Raw genomic sequence first — 19,594 nt, forward strand, 5'->3', positions numbered from 1 at the left:
TTGGTTACACAGGGGCTGTAGCGGCGGTCTCTGCTCCTGCTGCCTTTCCAGCAGCTCAACCATACGCTGGAGCATATCAGTTTGATGCTCCAGCAGACGGAGCATCGACTCTTGCCTTCTGTCTGCAAGCTGACGCCACCTATCATCTTCAGCCCGCAACTTGCTCTGTTCATCCTGCGATTCAGCCCGCCACCTCTCCTCTCGTTCATATTGTGCTTTTCTCATGTCTGACATTGACTGCCTCCACGCATTCTACTGTGTTCTATCAGCGTGGGAGGACATCTGGAGCTCCGTGAACATATCGTCCTGCGTCCTCAGTTTTCTCTTTCTAATGTTCACTAGCCTCTGTGAAGGAGAAACATTTGCAGCTGATGGTGGAGAAGGGAGAGGTGGTTAAAAAAGACACGTTTTAGAGAACAATGGGTACACTCTTTCGTTACAAGGTCGCATTTTTCCTCTTATAGTGAGGGCCTGCCGGTTTGGTATTTGAGATCACTCACGCAGTGCCAGGCAACAGATTTCGGCTTGCAGGCAGCCATGGTAAGCCACAGTCTTTTGGCTTTTTTAACCTTCTTAACATGTGGGAATGGTTTCAAACAGCAGCGCCCTCATTTCCCATATCAAGGATGAATTGGGTTGGCCATTTAAAATGGGTTTTCAATGTAAAAGGAGGGGCTGTGGTTTCCGGGTTAACATGCAGCACAAACCCAACTAAACCACCCCCCCACACACACCCGATTCTCTGGGATGATCACTTCACCCCTCCCCCCACTGCGTGGCTAACAGCGGGGAACATTTCTGTTCAGCCGAGCAGGAACGGGCACCTCTGAATGTCCCCTTAATAAAATCACCCCATTTCAACCAGGTGACCGTGAATGATATCACTCTCCTGAGGATAACAAAGAGAGATAAGGAATGGATGTTGTCTGCATGCCAGCAAACACCGGGACCATACGTTGCCATGCTTTGTTATGCAATGATTCCAGACTACGTGCTACTGGAGATGTCCCTGGAGGATTTCCGCTCCATCCCCATACACGTTAACAGACTTTTCCAGTAGATGTACTGGCCGCGATTGCCAGGGCAAATTAATCATTAATCATTAAACACGCTTGCTTTTAAACCATGTGTAATATTTACAAAGGTACACTCACCAGAGGTCCCCTGTGTGCCCTCAGGGTCTTGGGTGAGTTCGGGGGTTACTGGTTCCAGGTCCAGGGTGACAAACATATCCTGGCTGTTGGGGAAACCGGTTTCTCCACTTCCTTGCTGCTGTGAGCTACCTACATTACCTCCATCCTCATCTTCCTCGTTCCCCGAACCCTCTTCCCTGTGTGTTTCTCCAGTGAGGGAGTCATAGCACACGGTTGGGGTAGTGGTGGCTGCACCCCCTAGAATGGCATGCAGCTCCGCGTAGAAGCAGCAAGTTTGCGGCTCTGCCCCGGACCTTCCATTTGCTTCTCTGGCTTTGTGGTAGGCTTGCCGTAGCTCCTTAATTTTCACGCGGCACTGCTGTGCGTCCCTGTTATGGCCTCGGTCCTTCATGGCCTTGGAGACCTTTTCTAATACTTTGCCATTTCTTTTACTGCTACGGAGTTCAGCTAGCACTGATTCATCTCCCCATATGGCGAGCAGATCCCGTACCTCCCGTTTGGTCCATGCTGGAGCTCTTTTGCGATCCTGGGACTCCATCACGGTTACCTGTGCTGATGAGCTCTGCGTGGTTACCTGTGCTCTCCACGCTGGGCAAACAGGAAATGAAATTCAAACGTTCGCGGGTCTTTTCCTGTCTACCTGGTCAGTGCATCTGAGTTGAGAGTGCTGTCCAGAGCGGTCACAATGAAGCACTGTGGGATAGCTCCCGGAGGCCAATAATGTCGAATTCCGTCTACACTACCCCAATTCCGACCCGCAAAGGCCGATTTTATCGCTAATCCCCTCGTCGAAGGTGGTGTAAAGAAACCGGTTTAAAGGGCCCTTTAAGTCGAAAGGAAGGGCTTCGTCGTGTGAACATGTCCAGGCTTAATTCGATTTAACGCTGCTAAAGTCAACCTAAACTCGTAGTGTAGACCAGGCCTAAGGGTAGGGTCATTTAATTCATATAAAGTCACTTAAGTAAGCTGATTTTCAAAGCGGCTGAGTACCCAAAGCTCCCACCAACACAGGTTTTTATAACACAGTTTGTGTGTGTTGGAGCTGTGGGAAGTGGGTTCTAGTCAGCACTCTGCAAGTGTATGTTCTGTTATTATGGAGAAGGGGACAAGAAATGAATTGCCTGTATCCAGCTCCTTCGAACTCAAAGGTATGTATCAGATAAATGCTAAGAGTTCAAGTTTTGCAACTTGTGGAAAGAACTTTTAAAAGCAAGTTAGTTTAACTTTCTACTGATAAAACTGAGGTATGTTATCACCTCATTTGGCTTGCTTTACTATTTAACCTAAAGAGGGGAGTGAAAACTTGAAATACTGATTTCCTTTCAATCCCTGACAGAAACATTTTAGTTTTATCAATATACCTTTCAAGCAGGGACAGATAGTCTGGGTTATTTATAAACCAAATTGTAAATCCAATGGCATGACTGTTTTTTTAATCTAATGTCTCTTGTACTACCATAGAACTGGAAATAAATACAAGTCTCTACAATTTTCCTAATCAAGATACTGCCTTATATAATAGTACCAAAAAGTGAGTGACATTTTCATTAGAGCTCTCATAAATGAATGGCAGATAAAACGTTTAATCTAGCTCAGTGATCAGTTACATTTCCCTGAATGATTCATCATCATCGTCATCGTTCTGAGTCCCCACCATAAATCATTCCTCTATCCAACCAGTGCAATCAGGATCATGAATAGTAATACCCAGCAACTTCTTTTTATTATTAGTTATTTGACCTGTATGTGGATTCAGTCCTGTAAGAAAGCTTTGGAATCAATGGCACAAAGCAGTTTATCAGCTGAGGGTCTGGTTACTTGTTTTTATGTGATCTAATGGAGCTCAGGAAAGGCAGTGCTGGTACTCCTGGATTTTAATCCCACCAACGTGCTGTGTTACCTTAGTCATGTCATTCAGCAAAATATTAAAGTATGTGCTTAACTTTAAACATATGCTTATATCTCACCGAAGTAAGTTGGAGTGTCTGTTGCAAATGGGAGATGCATCAGGCCATTAATTTCTGTGTATCTTGGTTCTCCCAAGTGTAAAATGAGTGTGATATCATCTACCTTCTTTCCGGGGTCAGTCTGGAATGTGCTTTGTTGGGGGGGTGCATGTGCTGATTTCATTCTTCTTTTTAACAATAGTTTTCTAAGTGAGTTTATAAGACCTCCTAGAAGTGTAAGGATCAGACAGTCAACAGTGTTGGCTCCTTCTGAGTTGTAACAGAAAATATTGGGTGACCTCTTGGCTTCACCAAAATCAATGAAAACTTTGCCATTGACTTCAGTAGGTCAGGTTTTCACCCAGTGAGTTTATGGCAGGGATGGGCAAACTTTTTGGTCCGAGGACCACATCTGGGAATAGAAATTGTATGGCGGGCCATGAATGCTCTCAAAATTGGGGTTGGGGTGCAGGAGGGAGTGAGGGCACTGGCTGGGTGCAGGCTCTGGGGTGGGGCTGGGGATGAGGAGTTTGGGGTATAGGAGGGTGCTCCGGGCTGGGACCGAGGGGTTTGGAGGGTGGGAGGGGGATCAGGGCTGGGGCAGGAGGTTGGGGTGCAGGCTCCTGCTGGGGGTGTGGGCTCTGGGGTGGGGTTGGGGATGAGGGATTTGGGGTGCAGGAGGGTGCTCTGGGCTGGGATCAAGAGGTTTGGAGGGCGGGGGGATCAGGGTGGGGCAAGGGGTTGGGGCGCGGGGAGAGGCTCAGGGGTGCAGGCTCTGGGCAGCACTTATCTCAAGTGGTTCCCGGAAGCAGCGGCATGCCCCTTCTCCAGCTCCTACATGGAAGCGCAGCCAGGCGGCTCTGCGCACTGCCCTGTCTACAGGCACCACCCCTGCAGCTCCCATTGGCTGCGGTTCCCAGCTGGGGCAGCACTTGGGGCGGGGGCAGAGTGCGGAGCGGAGTCCCCTGGCAGCCCCTACGCGTAGGAGCCGGAGAGGGGCCATGCTGCTGCTTCCGCGAGCTGTATGGAGTGGCACCCGACCCTGCTCCCCAGTTCGAGTGCCGGAGCGGGGCAAACCCCAGAGCCCGTTCCCCATTGGGAGCTGGAGGGCTGGATTAAAACAGCTGGCAGGCCGAAGTTTGCTCACCCCTGGTTTGTTAAAAATGCTGACTTACAATTCTATTTTCTCAAAACATTAACCTGTTAGATTCTACTAACTTGTTTCTCATGTAAACTATTTTTAACTCCGAGATTCAGAAGCTGTTACAAGCCCATCCATCAGAGCAGCTGCTCCAGGTGCAAATGTGCCAAATGAAATTCTTGTCAGGGAAAAAAAAAGTTAGTGGGGTCTAGGTTACCATGGTGGTGAATGTCACAGAACTTTCTAGATGGACGGGACGTCTCTACATAAAATAAAATCGGACTAAAAGCAGCAGTGGATCAAACTGTGATCTAATTACCTGTAGAGTTACAGTTTCATCAAATAAAGTAATTTTGATTTTACAGGAGGATAAAATCTATCAGAAAATTCTAACTTTAGTTGCTCTCTCTTTGCTAACTATAAAAATGGTCCTACCAACCTCCCCCCCCACACACAAATTTTGTAAAATATTTGCCCTCCAAATTAAACTTTGTATGTAGAGTGCCAATCCAAGCACATTTATTATATTCCAGCTGTAAACTATTGTAAATACGAGTATTTGATAGAAATTCTGACTTACCATGTGCATAAATGGCATATCCAAAGTATAAAAAACTTTAGAACAGATGAGGCAATGTTTGCCAAGCACAGGTAGGTTATGCTTTAAAATAGGCACAGAGAAAATTGGTGCATTTTTAGTAACACAGGCTGTGGTAGACATGGAGCTGCTATGTAATCATCTAAGAATCATCTATGAATAGTGTATTCTGGGCAGTGTGATGCAGTTACTGGGTAGCTACACTGGGTTATTAGAATGTCCTGTATGAATGTGTTGGTCTAGCTTAATAGGGCGCTATTGGAAAAAGAAGCAGGAAAGCAATACAGTAGCAAGTATTAAGCATGTGAGTAGTCCCACTGACCTCAAGACAAGCACATGCTTAAGTTCTTTGCTGAATTGAGGCTTTAATGCTTAAAATAAGGAAGAAAATGCTTTTAAATTTTAACTTTTAACCAAATTTTTGATACTCTCCCACCGACATAGCGCTGTGTACACCGGCGCTTATGTCCATGCAACTATGTTGCTCAGGGGGTGGTTTATTCACACCCCTGAGTGACATAAATTCTGCCGACATAAGATGTAGCGTAGACATAGCCTGGGGCTAGAACAACTACACAGATTCCAACATCAGTGGGATTAGGACATGTGCAGAACACAGGGGTAGATGCAGTTGGACAGCCAGTCTGTTGGCATAGAGCTTAAGACAGGGTTGGCAAAGGTCACCATTGAAAAACTTCTGGTTGGGGTAACAAGACTGGTAACTACACTACAAATACCATCTCTATTGCTTATCAACTTATTGAATCAAACACAGCTGTCAGAAAATGAATGACCCTTAAAATGTCATCAGACCAATCATTAGATTTTTATTTGGCAGGGGGTGGTCTTCAGCTAAATGTCAATACTTTATTTATTTATTTATTTATTTATTAAAAACCAGTATTTTGGGATTTTAAAGGACTGACTTTTACTGACTTGTCTCCTTCGATCATCACTAAATTCCCACTCACCCAGTCTCATCACTGGTTTGTGAGGAGTTCTTCTGATGATCTTTTTAAAATGGACCTGAATCTAAAACGCAGCCCTTATCAGTGCAAGTGGATTGTGACAAATTGAGCATGGGCACAGCAGACAGCGGAAATAAAATATCCGGCATCTGAAGCTGAAGACAATTCAGGTTGCTTAGTTCAGGTACAGGAAGAGGAAACAATAGGACATAAAGATACAGTTGTTAAAAGAATCTCTTTTCCTCTTGCTATTCTCATTATTTTCCTGCTGTTCTCTTTTCATGTTGCTAGTCTCATTCTTTCTGACTTTCAGTAAAAATCAAGCATCAATGAGTGACTTTTAAATTGCTTATTTTTACCAAGGGGAACCTTTCACATGCTTATGCAATGTTATGAATCATTTCTTTGTGTGAGGAAAGTGCCTGCAAAGAAGGGCAGTGGTCATTCTTCTTACCGGTTCAGCTGATTTCCAAAGTTTCTGTCGCTTTAGGAGCTACAGTAAGAACACGGAGATTTCTGAAGTATCCTCATCTTTAGAGCAAATCACACACACACGCGCGCGGTTTGGGGGGTGGTTGCTTGTTTGTTGTGTTTTGCCTGGTTTTGCTTCTTTCCAATGTACAGAAAAGGCCTGAACATTTTTTTAAAGTATTTAATTCCTGCTTTTCTACATTATAAATTCAAGTCTTGTCGATGTTGTTTTCCTGGGCAGACTCAACTGGAGAACTAGTATGCTTATGACATTGCAGATGTCATGAAAGTAAAACCTGATGAATTGAGAGGGAAACTGATTTTGAATCAAACTGTTTAAAAGTTGGATTTTTGCTTGCCCCTATTATTTATAGATTTGCATTCCAGGAGCACCTAAAGGGCCCAACTGTGATGAAGGCCCATTGTGCTAGGTGCTGTACAAACACGTAGTGAGACATAGGCCCTGCCCTGAAGAGTTTATATCCTGAATAAATAACATGGACAAACGGTAGGAGGGAGAAATACTATTGTCTCCATTTTATAGATGGGGCTCTGAGGCACGGAGAATATCATGCCCAAGTCATATAGAAAGCTTACAATGGAATTGGGAATTGGAATCGAGAGCTCTTGAGTCCTATCAGGCCAGCCTTCTTAAACATAGCGACATCACGAATGAGCCACTGATTTTGTTTTGTTTTGTTTTGTTTTGTTTCAGAATGCAACTTATTAGACTAAGATATATTGAAATGTGATCATTAGGGATGAGATTAGCCAATACAAAAATAGTGTATTTAATGGCCCTACAGCATCCTTTAAATGAGTCTACATGGAAGCACAGCAGTTGTCTCCATCTTTACCTAATTGTCATCTGCCTCCAGTTTCACTCTGCAGTCTTTATTGATGGTCCTGGTGATTACTGTAGTAGCAGTGAGCCTGCCTGTTGTCAGGCTAAGTACTGATTTCCTAGCACTTAGCTGACCATGCCAGAATCTCAGCAGGCCCACTCTGCATGTTTCGGTGTGTAGGCTGCTTATTCCATTTCTCTGCAGACATATAATTTTCCCTGTAGAAAACTCTTGAGGGGGCCTGGAAGTCAGAAGGGCTTTGTTTTAGTCCTGTCTCTGCTGCAAACTTTCCTGTGAACTTGAGCAAGTCATTTAAAGCCTGATCCTACTGAGATCAATGGGAAAACTCCCCCTGACTTCAAAAAAAAAATCAAAACGAGGAGTCCTTGTGACACCTTAGAAACGAACAAATTATTTGGGCATAAGCTTTTGTGGGCTAGAACCTGCTTCATCAGATGTATGAAGTAAAAAATACAAGAGCAGGTATAAATACATAAAAGGATGGGGGTGCTTTACCAAGTGTTAGGTCAGTCTAACAAGATAAATCAATTAACAGCAGGAAACCAAGGGAGGAAAAGTTACTTTTGAAGTGGTACGAGAGAGGCCCATTACAAACAGTTGACAAGAAGGTGTGAGTAACAGTAGGGAGAAATTAGTATTGGGGAAATTAAGTTTAGGTTTTGTAATGACCCAACCACTCCCAGTCTTTATTCAGGTCTAATCTGATGGCATCTAGTTTGCAAATTAATTCCAGTTCTGCAGCTTCACGTTGGAGTCTGTTTTTGAAGTTTTTTTTGTTGAAGAATTGCTACTTTGAGGTCTGTTATTGAGTGACCAGAGAGATTGAAGTGTTCTTCTACTGGTTTTTGAATGTTATGATTCCGGATGTCAGATTTGTGTCCATTTATTCTTGTTCTTAGAGACTGTCCGGTTTGGCCAATGTACATGGCAGAGGGGCATTGCTGGCACATGATGGCATATATCACATTGGTAGATGTGCAGGTGAACGAGCCCTGGCTGGTGTGGTTAGGTCCTGTGATGGTGTCCCTTGAATAGATATGTGGACAGAGTTGGCACTGGGGTTTGTAACAGGGTTTGGTTCCTGGGTTGGTGGTTTTGTTGTGTGGTATGTAGTTGCTGGTGAGTATTTGCTTCAAGTTGCGGGGCTGTCTGTAAGCGAGGACTGGCCTGTCTGCAAAATGTGGCCCATAATCTCTTGGGTCAGTTTCTGTGCTAAATTGGGTTAATATAACTGTGACGTTATATGATTAAAATATGACCATGTAGGTCATTGTTAAGGCTAAGATTTTGTCATGGTTATTTTTAGTAAAAGTCATGAACAGGTCATGGGCAATAAACAAAAATTCATGGAGCCCGTGAATTGTCCGTGACTTTACTAAAAATAAGCAGGGGGCAGGGCTATGTAAGGGGGAGGATTGGAGTCCCATGGGACGAGGGGGACTGACAGGCCACAGCTGCGGGACAGGGGTGCGCAGCCTCCACTGCAGCCCCCTCCAAGCCACCACCAGGGGGGAGCGTGCATGGTCCTAGGAAGCTGCAAGGGGGGCATGTGGCCCCGGCTGCAGGCCCCGCCAAACCCAGGACGCTGTGCGGCTAGGGCACACAGCTCTGGCTGCAGCCCCTGGCGGAAGCTGCGGGCCTGAGGCACATGGCCATGGCTGCAGCCCCCACCAATCCCAGGACACTGCAGGGCTAGGGCTCACACCCCAGCTGCAGCCCCTGGTGGAAGCCGCTGGGCATAGGGTGACCAGACAGCAAATGTGAAAAATCGGGACGGGGGTGTGTGGTGGGGTAATAGGAGCCTATATACGAAAAAGACCCAAAAATCGGGACTGTCCCTACTCTAGCTGGGCAGGGGTGCATGGCCCCGGCAGAAGCCGGGTGGTTAGGGTTGCAGGGTCCTGGGGTTCTAGCCAGCCCCAGTTGCAGGGCAGGGGTGCGCAGCCCACCTCCGCCTCCTGAAGCATAGAAGTCATGGAGGTCTGGTAAAATCACAGAATCCGTGAATGCCATGACCTTAGTAGCCTTAGTCATTGTTGCTACCACTGTTATATAATCACAGCAAATCTTCTACAAAGTGTGACATGTAAGGTGTCTATGGAAAAGTTATAATTTGCGGAATAGGATTATCCTTTTTGTATGCATGTATCATTTTTGTATTTGAAGTTATGAACATTGACTATGTACCTGTATTTCAAATGTGTTTGCTCCTGTGGTAACTCCCACAAGGCAATTTACATCCAGTCTAGCCAGCACATTGTGAAGGGAATATTTAAGTTGACAGCCACTCAACTAACACAATGGACCATGGAAGAAGCCTATCCACATCTGATGGACTTTCCTGAGGACATTCTAGCTAGAGCAGGGGTCGGCAACCTTTCAGCAGTGGTGTGCCGAGTCTTCATTTATTCACTCTAATTTAAGGTTTCGTGTGCCAGGAATACATTTTAATGTTTTTAGAAGGTCTCTTTCTAGAAGTCTATAATATATAACTAAACTATTGTTGTATGTAAAGTAAATAAGGTTTTTAAAATGTTTAAGCTTCATTTAAAATTAAATTAAAATGCAGAGTCCCCCGGACCAATGGCAAGGACCCGGGCAGTGTGAGTGCCACTGAAAATCCGTGCGCGTGCCTCCTTTGGCACGCGTGCCATAAGTTGCCTACCCCTGAGCTAGAGTATAGGTAATGGCTGCCATGACTCATCAAAGCATGCTAGGGTATGAACTCCATCTTGTGTGCCTGTACTTTTCCACAAACGATGCCAAGGGCTTTGTTTGGGATAATGATATTTCCCTCCACATGGCATAAGCTATAAAAGGTCCTGGAAACATCTCCATTTTGCCTCTTTCCTTCTCACACCTCTGGACTATGGATTTATACTAATGGGAGCATTCTAACCAAGGGACTGAGGACCTTCCAATCATTTTGGGGGCAACCAGAGACTTAACCAGTTAGCAGTTTATGCCATCACTGCTTCAAGCCTGATCCAAGAACTTTGCAAATATTGTATGTATTTGATTCCTTTAACCAATTTTAACTCTCTCACCTCTTTCTTTCTTTTTATAAATAAACCTTTAGATATTAGATCCTCAAGGATTGGCTGTAAGCGCATATTTGGGTAAGATGTGAAATATTCATTGACTTGGTGGGTAATGTATCCAATCTATTGGGATTGGTAGAACTTTTTATATGATGAACAAGATTTGTATTAATCCTCATCATATTTGACTTGGCTGTCTGGGTCGAAGCCCAAGGCTGGGTTGCTTTAAGGAAACTGTGTTTTTGGCTTCTGGGTAACCAGTAAGGCATTGTGGAAACTGTTTTGTTGCTAGCTTGGTAGATCTAAGTATTGGAATAACCACCAGTTTGGGGGATTGTCTGCCTCAGTCTTTGCAGTTTGCCCTAATTTAGCAATCTGTGTGGCTCCCCTGGGACCCCGGTCACAATAAACTTGCTCACATGGGTGTTGTGAGGCTTAAGTCACTAATGTTTATAACATGATTTAAGATCCTCCAATAGAAGGTATTATACAAATGCAAGAATTATTTTAGATCTTGGGGACTTGTAATCAGTGTGTCCCAGACAAACTTCAAAATGTTCAATAAAATCAACATGCTCTATTCACATCCATAATGTATGTGTATGAGCAGCATTGGCAAAGGGGTATTAGAGCATCACGGTACCTATTTTACATTCCCAAATGTATGTGTCCCTTGGCCTGCTCCCCCATGGGCTTGCATATGGTACAGAACAATTTGTGACCATTTTCAGGAAACTTGGCCTTAAGGAGTAAGACTAGTGTTTTCAGGGCAACCTAAAGAACTTAGGTAACCAAATGGCATTGACTTCCCAACCCTTAGGCTCCTTTGAAAACCCCAGCGGTAGATGTCTTTGTTCGTCATATACCCTAACTACTTTGAGAGGCATGGACTTTAAAAGAGATACACGATCAGCTTTCACTGCTGGAGTCCATTTTGGATGTTGGCTTTATGATTAAAAAATTAGATTCCCATACTCTTTTTTCCCTAAGAAAACCCAATTTTGATTAACAATTCACAGGGACTGGAGAAATTTCCAAGGGAGGGGAGTGTTTTTGATAGAAGTACATCTTTCTGTTCCCTGTATTTAATTCATCCTGGTATGTCTCGTATACTGAGATGTTTGGCGGTTCTCTGTTCAGATGTATTTCTTTCCCACTGATGCGGGATAGTGTTCTCTAGTATTGCTATAATGTCATTATTGCCTTTTAAAAAGTCATCATTTGCCAACAGTTACCTCAGTTTTTATCTGAGACACCACAGATTTCCTTTGTGCTTAGAAGGAGAAATCATTCTGGCAACTGTATGGTATTAGTTGACTTTTTTTTAATGGAAATCACTGTATTTGTTGTTCTGTGTCCAGAGCCTAAGGAATGCCATTAACTTGTTACACTTCTTTCCTGCCAGCTGAATGTAGTACCCTTGTAATGTGCTAGACTGAAAGCACTAGGAAACAATTTCTGTCTATCCACTGAACAGGTACCCTAGAATAAGAGTGTCCATGTGGAGAGTAATACTGGTATTATCACATTTGGTTTAAAGTCACACCTTTGCTTGTACTGATATAACCTTCCTGTGTAAAGAAGCCTATAAAGTCTGAGTGGGTCAGCTACTGTTACTGAAGCTCTGTCAGAATGCAATGGAAACAAATCTCCCAACTGGCTTGTCTTAGAGGCAGGGGAGCAGCTATTCACCTACCCCACCAACTCCCTAATATCAGAATGGTTCTCCTCTAGGCCAGCCAAAGGACTCAGCAACTGGACCTTCCTCTCCACAGCCCTCCTGCTAGGGTATCCATGGAGACAGGCTCTTGAAGCATCAGTTTCCCCCAGAATATGCTGTGAATTCCACGCGTGCCTATAGCCCGCCCTGGCACACAGTACTATATAGATTCAGATACAACACCCATAACATTCCTGTGCTGGAGGTGTAACATAATCCCTCAGCCAACATCTATCATTGGCAGAACTGTTTAACTCTGCAAGTTACATATTCAGGAAAACCCAAAAGGGAGGCAGTATGGCCTAGTGGATGGAGCACTGACTGGGCCTCAGAACTCTTGGGTTCTATTCTCAGCTTGGCTACTGGCCTGCTGGGTGACCTGAATAAGCCTTTCACCTCTCTCTGCTTCAGTTTCCCTGTCTGCAAATTGGGGATAATTATCCTGACCTCCTTTGTAAAGTACTTGAAGATCTACTTATGAAAAGCACTGCATAAGAACTAGGTAATAGTAAAATTGCTGCTGACCACATGCTAATGTCACTGTCCTCTCCAGGTTAGAGCTTTACAGGAAAGGACAAAAGGACATTCATAATTATTTAACTCTCCAAAGCTTTAAGAATATCAGCTACAGCCCTTTTTTGTGCTAGGTTTAAATCCGTTGGTAAATACAGGGAACCACCACCAGAGCATACACCATCTGGGCAGGTGTTTTAAGCCTGAGCTGCTGTTTTGTATTCGGAGAGCTTCCCCTGACATAAAAAACAATGATTATCTGAGCTAGTGCAAGGTTTGGGTATAAACCAGGTAGGATTCAGGGGCAGCCTGTGGGAATCCTGCAATTTGCTGAAATGACTGACAATCCTGGCTGGAAACAGGCATGAGTGGGGCTGCTGCCACCCTGAAAGGCATACTCATCTTTTATTTTCAAGGTATATGAAACCTGAAGGGGGCTATGTTCGTAATACAAAAATTGCTGCCCTTCTACAAAATCCATACTGCCTTGACTCCTGTAAACCTTCCCTTCTGACTTCCCCCCTCGTTACTGTATTTCAGTCATTTTCCCAAACCCACAAACACTTACTGTACTGCAGAATATTTCCAAAGTATGGCCAAACCCACCCCCAAATGTCATCAGAATATAAATATTACAGCCACTAATCTGAGCAGCTGAAGACTTATAGACACTTTTTAACACCTTGGGGTAGTTCCTCTGAGGACACGAGGAGGCACATCAATGGCAGACTACATAGGCTTCTTTACACAGGAAGGTTATATCAATACAAGCAAAAGTGTGAATTTAAAGCACTGTGATAATACCAGTATAACTCCCCACATGGACACTCTTATTCCAGGGCACGAGGGCCTTTTTTATAAGTTTAACTTATTTCTCTTTGGAATAAAACTGTCCACACAAGGAGTTATACCATTTTAACTATATCAGTATAAGTATACAAGTACAACTGGTAAAACTTTCCCATGTAGACCAGCTCTAAGCAGGGGGTTCCTCCTGCCTGTAGTAAGAACTCTCTTTCCTCCATCCTAATGGAAATTCAAAAGAATATTGTTATGCTGGAGGGTGTTGGTAGACACCAACCAGCGTGTGTTTGATCTGTGAGCAATCACAGACCTCACTGAAGCCAACACCAAACCCTTTCCCTTAGTCTGAATGAGGGAGCAAATAAATGCTCCTTTGTTTTCTGATAGCTGAAACAATAGAAACTACTGCCCAAACATGGACCAGCCTAACAAGGCTGGAATAGAAGCTGAGCCATGGGGGCTGAGAAGTTTCCATGGCAAATGCAGGAGCTGAAATTGGTTGGATTGCAGCTTTATGTGTGTCTGTGGGAGGGAGAAGCAGAAGGACATCAGGAAATCAGCTAGGAAAGCCAAGAGAGGGCCAGAGAAGCACTGGCAGTGTGGTGATGAGAGGAACAGGAAGCCAAGAGAGAGTACTTCTTTTAGGCAGAATGCTGGCCGCAGCAGGCTTGGAATTGTGAACAAGGATGGAAATTGCCTCCTGTTGTTTGTTCCTACAGTGCATGGGAAAGAGGAATTTGTGTACACTCTTTGGTGCAATCCTGTTTATTTACAAAGAAATACCAGACTTGTATCATCAATTTCTGCTCATAACACAAACAACCCAGAAAGGCCTTGAATATTGGCTAACCACTCAGGCCAAAAGGGACAATAATATTCCCAGCTCTCTACTGTTGGTTGACACACCAGAGCACAGATAGCAGTCAGACTATTCCGGTGTGGTCAGTCAGTGCCACCTGAGGTCACACGCACAGTGCAGAAATGGTATGTGGCTAAGACAGCCATGTCGTGTCTACTAGCTTCCCCTGAAATACAGGAAAGAAGATGGTGGCAAATTTGAGTGCCATGGCATTATTTCCAAACTGCATTCCCTAGTTATGATTAACTCTCTGCTCTTTTGCAAAAATTAAAGAAATTTGAATTTCTACTCCCTGCATCCTCTCAGTATTGCGTCTCTCCTCATTTTCTTACTGCAGAGCACAACCTATTACAGAGAATAAGCTAGTGAAGAGGACAGAAAGGAGAGAGATTTCTGGTCATCGCTTCATGCGATACTGGGACTTTGCCCTGTTTGCTTTGCACTGTGCATTTGACTGGTGCTGCCAGACAGAAGTCAGTGGCTTTTCTTTTTTGCAAACTTTGAGAGAAAACGGGCCCTGGACATTGTGCTGAGCTGACTGACACCAGAAGGTTTGGGCAGTCTCTGGAGGGGAAGCACTAAAACAGGACTGTCCTGTTGAATACTGTGGGGCTGGTAAGTATGTAATGAGATGCAATGGGGAAAGGGTTGGGGAGGATTAATAAGGGATAGACCTGAATTACCCCTACATGTGGACCTTGTATTCTCAGCTAGGTTTGGAGTAGAGTTTGCAGCTCAAACCCCAATCTGTAATGGACGAAAGCCAAAGAACCCAAACTTTGCAGAATTTTGTGTTCCATCTCATTCTCTGTCAATCCTTCCACAATCAGAGATGGGCCCAAGAAATGAAGGATGATCCTGTGCTGACTCAGGAGGTCTAAAATTAACTCCTGGATGCCTCCACAAGCTTCCTGTGTGACCTGGGGCAAGTCGCTTCATCTCTCTGTCTCAGTTTCCCATCTGTGAAATGGTGATAACAATTAGAGCTGTGCAAATTTTTTTTTTAGAAACCCTTGTTTTGAATCAAACTGACAATGAAATTTTACAGACTGTTTGGTGAATCAAAAATTTGGAAAAAAATTGTTTCTGGTTGAACTAAAAATTTCGATACTGACCATTTTGAATCTTTCTGATTTGTTGTTTAATAACATTAAAGGATTTCTTTTACATGAAAAGTCGTTTCAAATGGAAAAATCAAAATGTTTTGCTTCAAAAACGTTTAAAACCAAATACGATGATTTTTTCAGATTTTTGCTTTTGCTTGTTTTTTTCAATCAGAACAATTTGGCAAAAGTGACACAAATTATCAAAAATGTTTCAGTGTCACCATATCCTCATTTTTTTGGCCAGAAAAAAGTTTCAGATGAAAAATTTCACTCCACTCTAATAATAAGTCTTCCTTTCTCCGACCACCTTGTCTGACTTCTCTATTTTAGGGTTACCATTCGTCCGGATTCCCCCTGACATGTCCGGATTTTTGAACTAAAAATAGCTTCCGGGGGGAATTTGTTAATGTCCGGACTTCCCTCCCCTCCTCTCCCCCCCCCCCCCCCGCATGCAGAGCACGTGCGGCTAACAGGGCAGCCGGATGGTGCCACTTACATGAGGCTCCGACAGCGAGACAGAGTCCCTCCTCCCCCTGCAGCATAGCTCCCTCCCTGCATTCACGTCCGGCAGTCTGGAGCTCCTCCCCCGCTGCTGCCCAGCATACCGGAGAACGGCTCAGGCCGTTCCTGAGCAAGCTCCCAGAGAGACCTTAGGCGAACCGAAGGCCAACGACAAGGGAGCCAGGGGGTCGGAGAAGGGGCAGGGAAGTTTTGGAGGGGGCAGTCAAGAGACGGGGGGGGGTCGGGAGTTCGGGGGGGGGCTTTCTGGGGTGTGTGTGGAGAAGGTTTTGGGCAGTTAGGGTACGGGTAGGGGGTAGGGTCCTGGGGGGCAGTTAGGGAGAGGGGTCTTAGGAAGGGGCAGTTAGGGGATAAGGAACAGGGAGGCTTAGGTAGGGGGTGGGGTCCTGGAGGGCAGTTAGGAGCAGGGGTCCCAGGAGGGGGCAGTCAGGGGACAAGGGGGGGTTGGGAGTTCTGGGGGGGGCTGTCAGGGGGCAGGAGTGGGGAGAGGGATTGGAGCAGTCAATGGGACAGGGAGCAGAGGGGTTTAGATGGGTCGGGAGTTCTGGGGGCGGGGCTGTCAGGGGGCAGGAGTGGGGAGAGGGATTGGAGCAGTCAATGGGACAGGGAGCAGAGGGGTTTAGATGGGTCGGGAGTTCTGGGGGGGGCTGTCAGGGGGTGGGGAGTGGTTGGATGGGGCGTGGGAGTCCCAGGGGTCTGTCTGGGGGTGGGGGTGTGGATAAGGGTTGGAGCAGTCAGGGCACAGGTGGGGGTAGGGTCCTAGGTGGCCAGTTAGGATTTGGGGGAGGGTCTCAGGAGGGGGCAGTCAGGGGACAAGAGGCAGGGAGGCTTAGGTAGGGGGTGAAGTCTTGGGGGGGCAGTTAGGGGCAGGGGTCCCAGGAGGGGGCAGTCAGGGGACAAGGAGCGGGGGGGAGGGTTGGGGGTTCTGAGGGGGTGGGAAGTGGGTGGGGCAGGGGCGGGGCTAGGGCAGGACAGGGGCTGGGCTAGGGCGGGGCTCCTCCCGTCCTCTTTTTTGCTTGCTGAAATATGGTAACCCTACTCTATTTAGATTGAAATCTCCTCAGAGCAGAGAATGTTTCTTATCGTGTGTGTGTGTGTGTGTGTGTGTGTGTGCAGTGCCTAGTGCAATTGACCTCTGGGGTCAGCTGAGGCCCCTACATGCTACTTAATACAAATAATAATGAACGTTTGGCTACAAACACTCCAAAGTCCACAGGCAGTTTGATCTGATGCTTTAGTTCAGCGCACTGTAAAGCTGGGAGCCTTCTGTGAAATTTGGATTCTGGTTCGATTTCAAACATCCCATCGCCAAGTTCAGAATGTTGCATTCTGGGCTTTTAATTGGGGTCCCTCTCTAACAACACCCCCAAATTAAGGCTGAATTAGATTAAAAAACTCTGACTGGCTGAACCTATTCTGCAAACTACCTGTTGACTGAGCACTCCGAGTATGGTACAGTCGATAGAGCAGCAGCCCAAGGTTAAGCCCTAGGAACAGAGCTTTGGGGCTTTCGCTGTCCTAGGCAGACTAAAAACTCTGCGTCACCCAGAGTGCTTAGTCACCCCCATAATAAACCTGTCACAAGACATTTTCCTGCCTCAAGCAACCTCCCTTTCTGCTTGTTTGGCAGAACTGGCTCTGCCTGGAAGTTTGCATCATCTTCTGGCTATAGTGCACTCTCATATCTATATAAGACATATATAGGATTCCCTCATCTCTACAGTTACACCTACCTCCTCTCCATATAGTCTCTTGAGCTACTGTGCAGTGTTAAGTCTCTGCACTTGGGGCTCGATCCTGCAACATATGCTAAGCAACCTGTCCTGATCCACCAACACACTAAGTGTGGGCTTAATGTGCCCAAAGTCAATGGAGCTAGTCCCAGGGCCGGCTCCAGGGTTTTGGCCACCCCAAGCAGCCAAACACCACAAAAAAAAAAAAAAGCCGCGATCCCAATCTGTGGCGGCAATTTGGCGGGAGGTCCTTCGCTCCGAGCAGGAGTGAGGGACCGTCTGCCGAATTGCCGCCGAACAGCTGGACGTGCCGCCCCTCTCCGAAGTGGCCGCTCCAAGCACCTGCTTGGTAAGCTGGTGCCTGGAGCCGGCCCTGGCTAGTCCCTACTTAGAAGTTCAGTGTGTCTCAAATGATTTGCTGGCTCGGAACAGAGTGAGCAGCCCTGTGCAAGATTGAGCCCTTAGAGAAGATGGCATGTGGAAAAAAGGCTGAAAACTATTGCTTTGAGGGTATTTCAAAACAAAACCAACATGATCATTGTTTTATCATCACTATTTGCCACGACCTTTTAGGAAGAAAATGTTCTGCAGTAAAATGTCTGCCTGAATTAGAGACTGGCGAGACAAGGTAATCTCTTTTATTGGACCAACTTCTGTTGAAGAGCCAACTTCTGTTGGTGATTAGAGCAGAGGCAACACATAACCGTTGTTTGGTGGGGGGGGAGGAATGTATTTTGAACCCACTCACTGCAAAAAAAAAAAAAAAAAAAAAAACACCCCTGGCAGAAATGGGCGGGGGGGGGGAGCCTGGAGGGGCACATGACCCCATGTGTCCATCCTCCCCATGCATCACCTCTGGATTAGAGAATGACAGATTGGTTTCAGTAACTCAGAATTCTAATTTTTCTATGTTTGTTGGGGTTATGGTGTAAATCCGGGGTCAGCAACCTTTGAGAAGTGGTGTGCCAAGTCTTCATTAATTTAAGGTTTCACGTGCCAGTAAAAGGTTTCACATGCCAGACCAGCAGCATGGGCAGCAGACGGAACCCCAGACCGGCAGTGGGCTGAGCGGCTCATCCCGCTGCCGGTCTGGGGTTCCATCCGCTGACCCCTGTCAGCCAGGGTCCCAGCCTCCGGCCCTGCTCAGCCTGCCGCCAGCCCGGGTTCCATCCATCCAGGCCGGCAGCGAGCTGAGCGGGGCCGGTGGCTGGGACCCCGGCTGGCAAGGGGCCAGCAACCGGAACTCCAGACCGGCTCATCCCGCTGCTGGTCTGGGGTTCCGTAATCCAGGCCGGCAGCGGGCTGAGCCGGGCTGGCGGCCGGGACCCCGGCTGGCAGCAGCATGCCACTAAAAATCAGCCTGCGTGCTGCCTTTGGCACACATGCCGCAGGTTGCCGACCCCTGGTGTAAATGATTCTGGACTAACACTTGCTCACAAATGAGCTAGACTAAAAAGACCACATGGGGCTGATGACTATCAGTGCTACAGGAGATGGTTCTCAAATGGCTTTAGAGGATTAGATCTGCTCTCTGAATTTATCTGACCTTCTTGGATCAGATTGTGCTGGCAGTCTCATGCCCAGAGGCTTTCCCCATCCCTAATCTTGCTGGCTGTGTTTTTATTTGTGTGCAGCTTTTCTGTTGGGATGCTGGAAGCAGGACCAGCTCCAGGGTTTTGGCCGCCCCAAGCAGCCAAAAAAAAAAAAAAGCTGCGATCGCGATCTGCGGCGGCAATTCGGTGGGAGGTCCTTTGCTCCCAGTGGGAGTGAGGGACTGTCTGCCGAATTGCCGCCGAATACCTGGACGTACCGCCCCTCTCCGGAGCAGCCGCCCCACGCACCTGCTTGCCAGGCTGGTGCCTGGAGCCGGCCCTGGCTGGAAGGTCCGTGCTGGAAGAGTTCATTCATTCAGACGTGTCCTATGACTTTCATTTGCTTAAACATATATCTCTATATGGATAAAACTGTGCAAACACTTCTGGCTGTAAAATATTGGATTCTGTGGTGCCAACCTCCTCTGCTTAGGTGAGCAGAAGGGACCTAAAGCAACTACAGCTTCCCCTGGCCATATGGAAAGTGGGGGTGTCACCTCTGCAGCACCAGCACTCACCAAAACCCCACTCTGCCACGATGCCTCTCTGTGGGAGTCAGTGCT

The 19,594-nt window shown here is 46.3% G+C and overlaps 2 protein-coding genes across 9 annotated transcripts in view; one reads left to right on the top strand and one right to left on the bottom strand.

Moving 5' to 3' along the window:
• PDILT (protein disulfide isomerase like, testis expressed) overlaps nucleotides 1–19,594 on the bottom strand; it is a 51,629-nt gene that overhangs the window by 24,544 nt on the left and 7,491 nt on the right. The gene's annotated exons all lie outside the window — the stretch shown is intronic.
• The window catches only part of LOC101940230 (acyl-coenzyme A synthetase ACSM4, mitochondrial), a 31,629-nt gene continuing 26,546 nt past the window's right edge, over nucleotides 14,512–19,594 (top strand). For 4 of the 7 annotated variants that reach the window (XM_065558957.1, XM_065558958.1, XM_008164620.4 and 1 more), the window contains exon 1: nucleotides 14,515–14,696. The gene's annotated coding sequence lies outside the window, so the exon portion shown is untranslated. Of the gene's footprint in view, nucleotides 14,697–18,012; nucleotides 18,068–19,594 lie in introns of all 7 variants that reach the window. The other 3 variants (XM_065558960.1, XM_065558959.1, XM_024102333.3) reach the window with 3 other exon arrangements.

This window comes from Chrysemys picta, chromosome 10, assembly GCF_011386835.1.
Source record: "Chrysemys picta bellii isolate R12L10 chromosome 10, ASM1138683v2, whole genome shotgun sequence".
NCBI classification, from domain to species: domain Eukaryota; kingdom Metazoa; phylum Chordata; order Testudines; family Emydidae; genus Chrysemys; species Chrysemys picta.